Below are 13,073 nucleotides of genomic sequence, written 5' to 3'. Positions count from 1 at the left end.
CAGAGGTAAAAAGCAAGCAAACAAACAAAAACCCCAAAACCCTCCTCTGTCATTCAGCCACATTCTCGTGGTCAGAAAAGCAGATAGAAGAAGAGACGTTGTAAGGAGCCGTAAGACACCTGTGCAGAAGCCGGGGAGAAAACCAGATCTAATCCAACACGGAGACAAACATGACTGGAAGGTCGGGACCAGGACAAAGAGCAGGGCAAAGCTCTTGTAGAAAATGGGACCACACCGGCCGGCCTAGAAGGACGCTGCCTGGGTAGTTACAAACACTGGCTGACCTTCGAGATGAGCTGGAATCCATTTCCCAGCCACAAGGCGGCCAACAACTGCCTTTAACTTTAGTTTCAGGGAATCTGACATCCTCTTCAGGTCTCTGTGGGCACTACAGGGATATCCTGCACAGACATGCACGCAGGCAAAACAACCATATAGGTAAGATAAAAAATAAACCATTTATTTAAAATTATAAAACAATGAAATAAGAAATTAAAATAATACGAGAATGTAGAAACTGCTTCAGATAATGCATGTGCCCTACCACTGAGTTAGGTCCCAGGCCTGAAGAACCAGCCGGCCTCCATCTTAGGCTTAAAAGCCATCATATCATAAAGACAGACTAGGTCCCTCCCTGTTCATGACTCAACTTCTGTCTCTCGAGGATTGGGCTATGCCCACCTGTAACCTTAACTACAGATGGTTCTGAACAGCCGGTTCCAGGAACAGCAATCATGTCTTTGTCTCAAAAGTTGTTTATAACCATCTTACAACCCTACCTTTGTTTCAAAAGGTTCTGTGACCACTGATGACCACCTTGCTATGGCCCCTTGCAACCATGTCAGGAGATCATTATGTCTGACCTGTGACTCCGTCCTTTTGCCTGCCAAATCCCCCTCCCCCTGAGCTATAAAAGCCTTGTCTTCTCACAACCAGTGCTGACCTCACAAAGCCCACTGGTGGAGGCGGGAAGAGGCAGCTGTGTTCAAGAACAGAAAAGATTCCATTTTTTTAAGATTTATTTATTTATTATATGTAAGCATACTGTAGCTGTCTTCAGACACACCAGAAGAGGGCATCAGATCTCATTACAGATGGTTGTGAGCCACTGGTTGCTGGGATTTGAACTCAGGACCTCTAGAAGAACATTCAGTGCTCTCAACTACTGAACCATCTCTCCAGCCCAAATGCTTGCATTCATTAATTTGTCCATGATGATTTGGGTCAGTGGTCTTCCTCCTCTCATCGTTGAGATTAACAATCCCTAGAGAACTCTCACACACGTCTGTGCTTCTCTCTGCCAACATGCTAATTATAATGTGCATGCTTCGTAGTTTATGCATAAGAGATACCATATGTGAAAGTTTTTAAACGGTTGATTGAAAACCTGGGTAAATCTCAGAAAAGTGATTATTAAAGAATAGTAATTTAAAAAAATAATATTTTTGAAGAAAAAACTTCCATCAAATCAGTGGATATGGTCTACCTTCAACTATGAGCCAAATACTTCAAACATACAATTAATAAAATGATGAGGGGTGGGGTGAAGCAATGTTTAAACCATTGGTATCACACAACGATTAATAGGGTCACCTTTGAGGCTTGGCCTTGTATTTTTCTTATTCTTATTAAAGCTACATTTTTCTCCTGTAATTAAAGCTGTTTACAACAAACACGTCTTACTGTGTGATAAACAACATAACAGCTAAGCATTAGTAAATATAAGCGTTTTATAACATGAAAGGAAGATCATGAAGTCAAGTCGCCTCAGAAGTCAGGAGGCCAAGGCAGGAGGCAGACGTCAGAGGTTGGAGACTACAGTCAGCACCAGAAAGGCGTCTGGAGAAGGGCATCCACGGGTCTTATTTCAGATTTTTGTTGTTGCTGCTGTTATTTCTAAGCTAGTTCCAGAAGAATCACAGCACAGAATTTCTAATTGTAACTGTGTATTTTCATTAGTTCATAGAAATGGAGCTGAATTTTATTGAGATGTGGGGCATATAAGTTAGAATACTGAGTGTTGACTAATAGTGTAACCTATTTTGGAGGCAATGAAAAATTATTTTTAAAATGTATAAGCACATAGTGTATTTATATTTGATAGTAACTTGTAGCAGCAGTTCCTGAACTTGATTGTGGATCAGAATCAGACAGCTTGCCTTAAAGATTGATGAGCCGGGCGGTGGTGGCCACACCTTTAGTCCCAGCACTTGGGAGGCAGAGACAGATAAGTAGGTAGATAGATAGATAGATAGATAGATAGATAGATAGATAGATAGACAGATAGTAGATATATATGATTGATAGATGATACATAGATGATAGATAGACATCTAGATATAGAGATGAGAGAGAAATAGAAAGAGGGAGAGAAAGATTGCTTTACTCATTGCTATGACAAAATATCAAAAACAAAAAATAAAAACCTAAGGAAGGAGAAGGCATGGTGTGGTGACAAGTCATCAACAGGAATCAGAGACTAAACAGGAAATAGAGCTGGCTTATAAAACTTAAAGGCATGCTCCCCAGTGACTCACTTCCTCCAGCAAAGGAAGGTTCTCTTAAAGGTTCACAACCTTCCCAAATGACACAACTGGGTACAGAGAGGTATTTCACAATCAAACCACAGTAGACAGACAGACACACAGAGAGAGACAGACAGACACTGATATATTCAAATTTCTGAGAATTGCTACCTTTCTTATTAGGAATGAGTGGAAATATAAGACAATTTAGGAAGTAGGAAATGATCAGACGAGTGACAGCGAGAGACTACGGGATGGCTACGGCTGTCACTCAGTGATAGAATGCTTGCACGGATAGAGCTCAGTGCCGAAAGCTCCTGATTTTATCCCAGAAACACAGAACCAGGCATGGTGGCCCATGCCTGTATGCTAGCACAGTAGGTGGACGCAGGAGAATGCCGTAGAAATTACCGAAGAGTTTCCCGTGCGCATCTCTAGAGCACTGTGATAGAAATTGAGTAGAGGATAGAAACCTAGAGAAACTCTAGTCTGTGATGCCGCCCTAACTGCCTGCAGAATCAGGCTCTGGGGATATTCACTACAGACATCGGCTCCTGCTGGGGTCTGATGGCAGGGGATAAGTTGACTGGCAGGTGGTAAAGACAAGTTCACAGTTCCTTCTAGCTTTTAGCTAGGTCAGCCACACCCATGGAAGATTGGGTCTTCAGCCACAGCTGCCCTCTCTGTCCTCTAAGCTTTCCCTCTTCCAAATCCCCTTTTGCCACAGCCTCAACAAGAGAAGGGGTTTCTCTAGATTGGCCTTGAGCTTTCTTTCCATCAGGGTTAGGATTGCAGCCCCACCCCACTGCCCTCTGCTCTGGGTCACTCTGGGGATCAACTTCCAGGTTGGAAACTACTAGCCTAGCTTCACCCTAGAAAGCAAATCGGGCAAGCACGCGTAGCTGAGAACTTTGAAAAAGAGGTGAGATCTTTCCTCCTGTGGGAAGAGCAGAGGCACCCACTCCACCGCGGTGCCTTTCTACCGAGCTCCCTGGAGGTCCACTAACTAGGATTCCATGCTTTCTCCATTTCCACTCAGTCTGAATCACACTTGTAGATTGACACACATGGAATCCTAGCAATTAGTGAAAAGAGAGAAAATGATTTTTAAAAGACTCCATTACATTAATCCTAGAGAGACGCACCCACAAACTCCCTCATAATTGGCTACATCATGTTCTCTTTCTTGAAGCCAAGTGCCCTACATGTCACCTTAAGAGAGGGTTATTGGTACTGGAGAGATGGCTCAGTGGTTAAGAGCACTGGCTGCTTTTCCAGAGGACCTGGGTTCAAGTTCCAGCTACCCCATGGTGGCTCACAACTGTCACTCTAGTTCCAGGGATCCAACTCCCTCAAAGTCAGACAGACATGCAGGCAAAACACCAATGCAAACAAAATAAAAATAAATAAATAAGAGAGGGGGTTTATTTTGGCCCTGGGTTTTAGAGGGTCCAGTCCACCATGACAACGATACTCTAACTGAGCTGCTCATTTCACAACACGGTGAGCCAGGAAGCATGCTCTCAGACAGGGAGCTTCGAGGAGTACTTGCGCTGTGGTGGTTTGAATGCTTGGCCCCAAGAAATAGCACTGCTAGGAGGTGTGACCGTGTGGGAGGAAGTGTGTCACTTTGCGGGTGAGCTTTGCGGTCTTATGATCAGATACCACCCAGTGTTGAAGGAGAGACTCCTCCTGCCTACCTGTGGAAGACCGCCTTCTCCTGGGTGTCTGGGGTCGAGACATACAACTCTTGGTCCTCCAGCATTATATCTGCCTGCACGCTGCCATGCCTCCCACCATGACGATAATGGACTAGACCTCTGACACTGCAAGCCAGCCCCAGTTAAATGCTGTCCCTTATAAGAGTTGCCTTGGTCATGGTGTCTGTTCACATCAACGAAACCCTAACTAAGACACCACCCGAGCAGCTGCCCCTGCAGATTCCCTCCAACTAGGTCCCACCATCCAAAATTTCCATAGCTTCCCACAACAGAACTAAAGCAAGAGCCTATGGTGACATATCACACTCAATCCATAACAGCCATCCTGTTCCCGGTGCTATAGCACGTTGGACTCAGTTAGTTAATGGCCAAGCTATCTAACCCAGAAGGAAATCTATGAGGTAGATGGTGGCTCTTGTTCCTTCCAAAGGCCTCTGCTGTAGTAAGTCTATGCCTTTGTCCTTGACCCTCCCCCTAGGAGATAGAGAAGCTGAGATGGATGTGCAAGTGCACCACACTGGGGAACACATGAGTACACTGTTTCCTCTGAGGATGCTAAGGATGGGAAGCCAGAGACCAGATGACACAGAAAACCCCGGCGGCTGGCCTCAAAAAAGCCTTCGTAGCCAGGAGTACCTGGGAGTCCAGAACTGAAGCCAAAAGGAAGTCAGAGGATTTGTGGGGTTGGGGGGGGGGGATCATAGAAAGTCATGACAAGTAGAGTCAGTTCAAAACTAGGAAGAGAATCTGCCTATAATGGGTCACACGTAAGCACAGTAGTCCCAGTCCTTGTAAGGTTAAAGAAAGAGGATCATTTTCCTGGGCTTCTCCAGTGAATCCAGGGCAGGCTTGGCTATAGAGTAAGAAGAAAAGAATGGGCTTCCAAAAAAATCCAGCTGTATAGGCTTCCACTGAGTTCCTAATCCCTGCTTTTAATAACCAGTACCACTCAAGGTAACTAACGCAGGATTTAGCAGGCTGTGTCTAATCCTGATGCTTTGCCTCTGTCCATTACTTTACTGAATACAGGTGTGGAGGTCGGAGGCAGACTTGCAGGAATCAGTTTTCTCTTTCCACCTTTTTTTTTTAACTCAAATGACTCATTTATTAAAAAGTTCAGCCAAGCAGTGGCACGCCTGTAACCCCAGCACTTAGGAGGCAGAGGCAGGTGGATTTCTGAGTTCGAGGCCAGCCTGGTCTACAGAGTGAGTTCCAGGACAGCCAGGGCTACACAGAGAAACCCTGTTTTGAAAAACAAAACAAAAAAAGGTTCAATTAATATAGCATGATTTACACATATATATTCTTCCACATTATAGTATTCTTACACATTTTAACTTCAGATGGAGTCAACTGTGGAATGGCTTTTAGCTTCAGGATATATTCTGCATGCTGAAGTTAGCATGCAGTTATCACTGTGACTGAAATTCATTATCCTGAAGTTCTGATAGGTTCATCTTAGTATCGTCCAGGCGATACAAATCTCTTAGGCTGGGGATGTAGACAAGCAGCTAACTGTTTACCTGACACGTGTGACGCCCCAGTACCACAGAGCCTGGCACTGTAAGGCAGAGGTAGTAAAGATGCACACCACCTCAGCTGAGATAGACTGGAATAAATCAGGCAGCCAGGTCTTGCTCTTTGAGGAATGAAGGGCTATTTCTTAAGAGGCATAAGCACCTAGTGCTTCCCAACAGGAACCTGACATGCAACGTTTAATATCTGGCTCTTTCAAATTATCTTCCTATGAACATTTGGGTCTGACATCTACCATAAAAATTAAATATAAAAAAACCCCAGCCCTTCCTTTCACCTCAAAAATGACTTTCACTGTTGTTCTCAAATCTTTAAAGCCATGAATTAACACCAGTTGTTCACTTTAAGACTGACCTTGAGATACTTTCTTCTCACTAATCATCTGGCTGTAATAAACGAACTGTGTCCTGATGATCATGCTCCTAATTACCAGATCTGAAAATCTGAAAGGTAAGGACTCCTTCCAGGAAGGCGAGAAACCCAAGAAACACTCGAGCTTTGCAGGAACCCTGTAAGCTGGGTTTTCCTGGAAAAAACCTTTTGTGAGAGAAGCAGCAAGACTCTCAGCTAGGTGTGGTGACACTTGCCCTTAATCCCAGCAGAGGCAAGTCGTGGTGTAACAAAAAAGGTGAAATAAATTCAACTCTCTGCTCCTTTGCTTTTGTAATTCCACACTATTTGCTATAGTCTCATAATAACAGCTTAACACAGAGAAAGCTGCTTGACCAGTGTTTATTGTCTTTATGAAAAACTCTTCATGTAAAATTGCTTTAGCTCTCAGCAGGTCGCTCCTGAGCTCCGGGAAAGCTTGCCTTCTTTTGAAAAACCCAGTCTTTCTTCTGGGCAAGAGACATTTTGGGACGATTCCACCTCTTCATCACTTCTCTCTTGGGCTTCTTCTCATAGACTGGATTCTCTCAGAGAGCAGCATGAGCCATCTCATACCTCTCCTCCGTCATGTCTGGAGTTACGTTGTTCTCAGGTACTGAAAGAACTGTTTCTTACACGCATCGTCATCTTCCTCCGTTAGGTAGCGCACGTAGTCTGCCACCTTCTGACCCATGATGTGCTTCCGATGTTCCTCTGCACTGAACTCCGTAGTTTCAGAGTCATAACCAGGCAATCATTTGGTACTATGAGGGATACACAAGCCTCCATCCACAGCTCCCTTCAAGGCCCCAAACACTTTATTGCCAGTAGTAGTTCCAGCAAGACCTACATCAAATGGTAAGTGAAGGCACCAGGCTGACCGTCAGTGCTTTCCACATCGTATTCACATCCAGTCACCTCCAGTTGGCCTTCCTAGATCTCGTCCATCACCTCCAGTTGGCCTTCCTAGATCTCGTCCATCACCTCCAGTTGGCCTTCCTAGATCTCGTCCATCACCTCCAGTTGGCCTTCCTAGATCTTGTCCATGCCAAACCTATTCAGAAGCCTGCGGGCCAGTAGCAGGCCAGTGCAATAGTCTGCAGCATAATTTGTCAGGCCAACTTTCACACCATTCTTTGGAAGTTCATGTGCATATGCTACACAGACGATGATATCCCCTTTTGTACGGGCACAGCTGTCTGGCAGATGATATCTCCCGTAGTCACGGACTATCATCCTGTAGGTGGGTATGTTGTACTTGTTCTTGACCTAGGTCACTGTTTCTGTGGATAGCAGTCAGTTTTACCCTCTCACCGCTTTCTAAATCGCACTTGGTATCTTTTAAAGTAGGCCTTATTCTCGACAACTTTCACGAACCCCATCCTGCCCCGCAACCGCGGCTCCACGCAGACCCGCAGAGTCGGCCGCGCTAGGAGGAAAAAGCCTCTTCCCACCTTTTGATCAAACGCAGGCCATCAGGCTTGGTGGCAGGTACGTGTCCCCTTCTGCCCACTGAGGCAACTGACCCATCCTGGCTATTCGCTTTGTATGTTTGTCTGTTCTGTTTTAGACAGGGTGTCACTATGTAGTATTGGCTGTTCTGTAACTCAGAACTGTGTAGACCAGGCTGGCCTCCAACTCACAGAGCTATGCCTGCCTCTGCTTCCTGAGTGCTGGGATTAAAGGCACCACTCTTGGATGTCCTTTTGTTCTTGATGTTGTTCTCGTTTTTTGATTTTGTGGCTTATGACTGTGGCTGATACCCATGTAACTCTGTCCCTTAGTAGGGCCGTGAGGCCCCTCCACCCGTGTGTTCTCTAAGGGCTTCATGACTTTAGCCTTTACACACAGGTCTTTGATTTGTTTAAAGTCTATTTTTGTGTAAGTGCAAGGCAGGGCTCCTCTTCATTCGTTCTCATGCACTACGGCGTTGGCCCAGCCCCGTTGGCCGAACAGACTACTCTTTCTCCATTGAGTGATCTGTCATCTTTTGAAAAATTAATTTATCATAGATTTGTTGACTTGTTTTCAGACTCTCAATTCTATTTTACTGATCCATGTGTATATTCTTATGCCAAGTGTCACACTGTTTTGATTACTGTAGCTCTGTAGTAATACAATTTTAGTAAATTTAAGTTACAGTGTGACTAGTGACTATCATATCTGAGAGCACAAAATTATCTCAGCTTGAGTTAGCTCAGTGTGGTAGTCTGAATGAGAGTGGCTCCAACAGGCCACTCACATATGTGAATGTTTGGTCCCCAGTTGATGGAACTGTTTGTAAAGGATTAGGAGGTGTGGCCTTGTTGGAGGAAATGTGTCACTCGGAGTGGGCTTTGAGGTTTCAAAAGCCCACACAGGCTCAGTCTCTCTCTCCCCCTCCCCCTCCCCCTTCTGTGGTTCAGGATGTAAAGCTCTCAGTTACTGCTACAGTGCCACACCTGTTTGCTTTCTGACACACTGACAATGGAGTAACCCTCTAAAACTGTAAGCAAGCCCCTAACTCAATACTTTTATGCCACGAGTTGTCTTGGGCGTGGAGTCTCTTTGCAGAGACAGAAGAGTGGGTGAGACGCCCACACAGGAATGAGGTATCAGCACCATCCAGTCTTCCCGAAGCTCCACTGTAGGGCTGCTGCTGCTTTCAATCTTAAGCTTTTTCAGCCCGACAGTGGTGGCGCACGCCTGTAATCCCACACTTGGGAGGCAAAGGCAGGCGGGTTCTGAGTTCGAGGCCAGCCTGGTCTACAGAGTGAGTTCCAGGATAGCCAGGGCTATACAGAGAAACCCTGTCTTGGAACCCCCACACACACACACAAAAAAAGATGTAGTGGAAGCGTCTTCTAATGTCCTGTGTGGCTCTATGCTGGTCTTCATTGTAGAAAGGCAGGACTGTGTGGCTTCCTGGAACGGTGTGGCAGAGGGAAGGACATTCATGGCCAACCACTGAGGTTGATATGCGACACCCGTATCTAGAACTCCAGGTGCTTCTGATCCTTGCACCTCCATCTTCTAGGGCTTCTTTTGGTCTGTATTCTTCTCCAGTCTGCTGGAGGGTCGCCCCACCCCCCACTCACCCTGAACAGACTGCTGGCACTGATGTTCTCTGAGGTCCCTAGTTCTAGGACACAACTTCCTTTTTTAGGTCAGACTCTTTATGTAGCCCTGACCTTCCTGGAAAAGATCTTGCTGGGTCTGAACACACAGAGATCCACCTGTTTCTGTCTCTTGAGTGCTGGAATTAAAGCGGTCCTTTGAGTGCTGGTCCTTTGGTTTGGTTTTGCTTTAAGTTTTTTTTTTTTCTTTTTTTTACATGCATGAAGGCTCTGCTTGCATGTGTGTATACCCTCTGTATGCCTGGTGCTGAAGAAATCTAAAGAAGGATGACAGATGCTCTGGAACTGGACTGTGAGGCATGTGGGTGCTGGAGCCACACTCAGGCTCTCTGCAAGAACAGCAAGTATTCCTAAGCACTGAGCCCTCACCCTACGCTCTAGGATCTGCTCCTTAAAATGTGAGCCACGGGGACACATACATATACACATACACATACATATATACATCATATACATATACTCATTCACATACACATACACATGCACATACACATATACATCATATATATCATATACATATATACATTCACATACACATGCACATGCACATACACATATACATCATATACATATACACATTCACATACACATACACATGCACATACACATACATCATATACATCATATACATATATACATTCACATACACATACATATACACATACATATACTCATACACATACACATTCACATGCACATACACATGCACATATACATCATATACATCATATACATATACACATTCACATTCACATACTATACACATATATATACTCATACACATACACATTCACATTCACATGCACATACACATGCACATATACATCATATACATCATATACATATACACATTCACATTCACATACATATACACATATATATCATACACATATATACATTATATACATATTGTTGGTATTCTGTCTGAGCTCCACCCCACACTTACCTGGCAACAGCCAGGTATGCCCCACCCCATAGACCTGGCCCACTATAAAAGGGACTACTTGCCCCTCCTCGCTTGCACTCTCTCTCTCTTCGCTCTCTCCCATTGCACTCCTACCTCTCTGGTCCTCTTGGGCTCTCCTCCCCTCCCCCCCCCCCATGTGGTCCTGGCCGGCCTCCACTTCTCTACTCTCTCTCTCTGCCTCTCTAGCTCCCATCCTCTGGCCTGAATAAACTCTATTCTATACCATGTCTGTGTGCGTGTGGTCCCTCAGGGGGAAGAGGTATCTGGCATGGGCCCACCTAAGCACCCCCTTCCCCACACCGCCATGCCACATTCTCTAAACCCCCCTTCTCTCTTTTTAAGCCCCCTTCACATATATGCATTCACATATATATCATATATATATATACATCATATATGTATACATCATATACACATGCATATAAACATATACACACATATGCATGCATACACACACACATATACATATATATGCAACCCCCTGGGTTGCATAGCTGAATTAGGGGTACCAAAAATATAGCAACAGTAAAAGGTTTCTGAATGCACAACATCCAAAACTTAACTTAAAATCAAACATGTAGTAAATCCATGGTGTTTATGGTGTTTTACCCATATGATATCATGGGACTTTGTTGCAGCTTAGGAACAGAGCACACAACACATGCACTTGTCTGCACCTGATGTCAAACTGCCCAAAACACCTCGGCTCAGACTCACGACTAGTAAGTGGTACAGAGCGCAGAGTTTTTACCTTACACATACTGTTTTCAGCTCTTAAAGGAATGTAATTATTTCATTATAGAAAAAAAACCTAAAATCTATTCATATTTTCCTACCATCATTCTTCATGACGACGTTAGTCAGTCTTTGGACTGTACTGTGTTTGAGTGGCCGGTCCGTCATTGGGGACAGGCCATCAAGCCTGAGGATGGCATGGGGTGAGTTGAAGCCCACGAGTGTGCTTCTCACATCCACGTGTGTACTGTGACACATCCCTCTGGCCGCTGTCCCTACCACATACATGACTTACGTGTCTGAGTGTTTTACCTCTATGTGTTTATGTGCACTACATTCCTGCATGGGCTAGAAGAAGGCACTGGATCTCCTAGAACTGGAGTTACCACCAGTTGTGAGCCACCACATGGGTGTTGGGAATTTAAATTAGGTCCTCTGGAAGAACAGCCACTGGGACATCCCCCAGATGAAATTTTAAAAATAAAATTGATGGTTCAAGCTAGGTGTGTTGACAGCTCCCTTTAATCTCAGCACCTGGGAGACAAAAGCAGGCAGATCTCTATTAGGAGGCCAGGCCAGATGGACTCTGTCTCAGGAAACTGAGTCGGACATGCAGGAGAAGTCATTTAGTGCTGACTTGGCTTTCTTAAACAGTGCTAAGGGACTTCTGCTTGTAGTTCACAGAATCTCCGGAACGTTCCAGACCGTGCTGCTTTTGTTTATTTGCTCTTCCATCTGACACAGGATCTCAAGTAGCCCAGGCTAGCCTCAAATTCCCTATGTAGCCCAGAATGATTTTCAAATTGATCTGCTCCTCTGCCTGGAATTACTGACAGGAAGCACCACGCCCGGCTCGCAAATTTTACCTTGTGGAATAATCCCGTGGTCAGATCTTTTCAGACTTTATCACTAATGTGTAAAGTAAGTCAGGAAATCTTTTTCTCCCCATTTTATTTTGATGATGCCAGGCTCTTTACCACAATTTCCCCAATCTATGAAAGAAGGCTGAGTAACTGGGGATGGAGGAGGATCCTGAAAGCCCCTGTCCTGTGCCTGTCAGACTTATAGGATGCAGAAATAAGTTGTGGATAGCCCTGGGCTTGTATTTTGATGCTAATTCTACTCCTGGGAGGGGCTGCAGGTGAAGAGTTGCCTTGCTAACTTAACTTTTCAAATAAAGGAGAAAAGGATCGAGGAGAAGTGGGAGGAGCCAAGGAGGACGGATAGAGAGGCTGCAAAGAGAAGCTCGTGGCCTGAAGAAACCACAAGTTAGGTGTGATAGCATTGATGGGAATAGAGTAGTGTAGTGAGAGATCTGCCCAGTCTAGGCTTATAGCTTGTATTATTACTGATTGAGTTGAGATTTCTTTTACCAGGTAATTGGGTTGGAAAAATATAGCAACAGAAATACATTTGACAGGGCTGGCAAGATGACTCCATGGGTTCACAGTTGCCACACGCACACACTTGGCAACATGCGTTCAATCTCCACAGGCCATTGCAGAGTACAAGAACCCCAAAGCTGTTTTCTGACCTGCATACATGTGTGTGGCATGTGCCCGCACGCATTCACACACACACACACACACACACACACACACAATTAGTAAATAAGTTAATAATGAATTATTCTGTGTGGGCATGCCCTGAGTCTGGGGAGGCCAGAAATGAATGTCATACTCCCTGGACCTAGAGTTATAAATGTTTGTGAAGTGCTATGTGGGTGCTGGGAATCAAACCCAAATCCTCTGAAAGAGCAAAAAGTGCTCTAAACCACAAAAATCACCTCTTCAGCCCTAATAAATAGCTAACTTTGAAACACATTTGACAATATTTTTAACCCCTTGTGTTCTGTGCTGTCTTCCCACATATTTGTTTTGTTGTTGTTATTTTGTTTTGTTTTTTCGAGACAGGGTCTCTCTATGTAGCCCTGGCTGTCCTGAACTCAATTTGTAGACCAGGCTAGCCTCGAACTCAGAAATCTGCCTGCCTCTGCCTCCCAAGTGCTGGGACTAAAAGCGTGTGCCATCACTGCCCGGCATAATAATATCTGTATTTAGCTTCTTGTACCTGCTGCTACTGTACCCCAGTCTGTGCACGGTGG

The 13,073-nt window shown here is 44.8% G+C and overlaps 1 pseudogene; it reads right to left on the bottom strand.

The window, feature by feature from the left end:
- Window positions 1-6,552: 6,552 nt before the first annotated feature.
- LOC127686774 (60S ribosomal protein L5-like) lies at window positions 6,553-7,533 on the bottom strand (annotated as a pseudogene).
- Window positions 7,534-13,073: the final 5,540 nt, after the last annotated feature.

Source organism: Apodemus sylvaticus, chromosome 6 (assembly GCF_947179515.1).
Source record: "Apodemus sylvaticus chromosome 6, mApoSyl1.1, whole genome shotgun sequence".
Taxonomy (NCBI): Eukaryota; Metazoa; Chordata; class Mammalia; order Rodentia; family Muridae; genus Apodemus; species Apodemus sylvaticus.
This window is presented reverse-complemented; position numbering and strand designations above follow the sequence as displayed.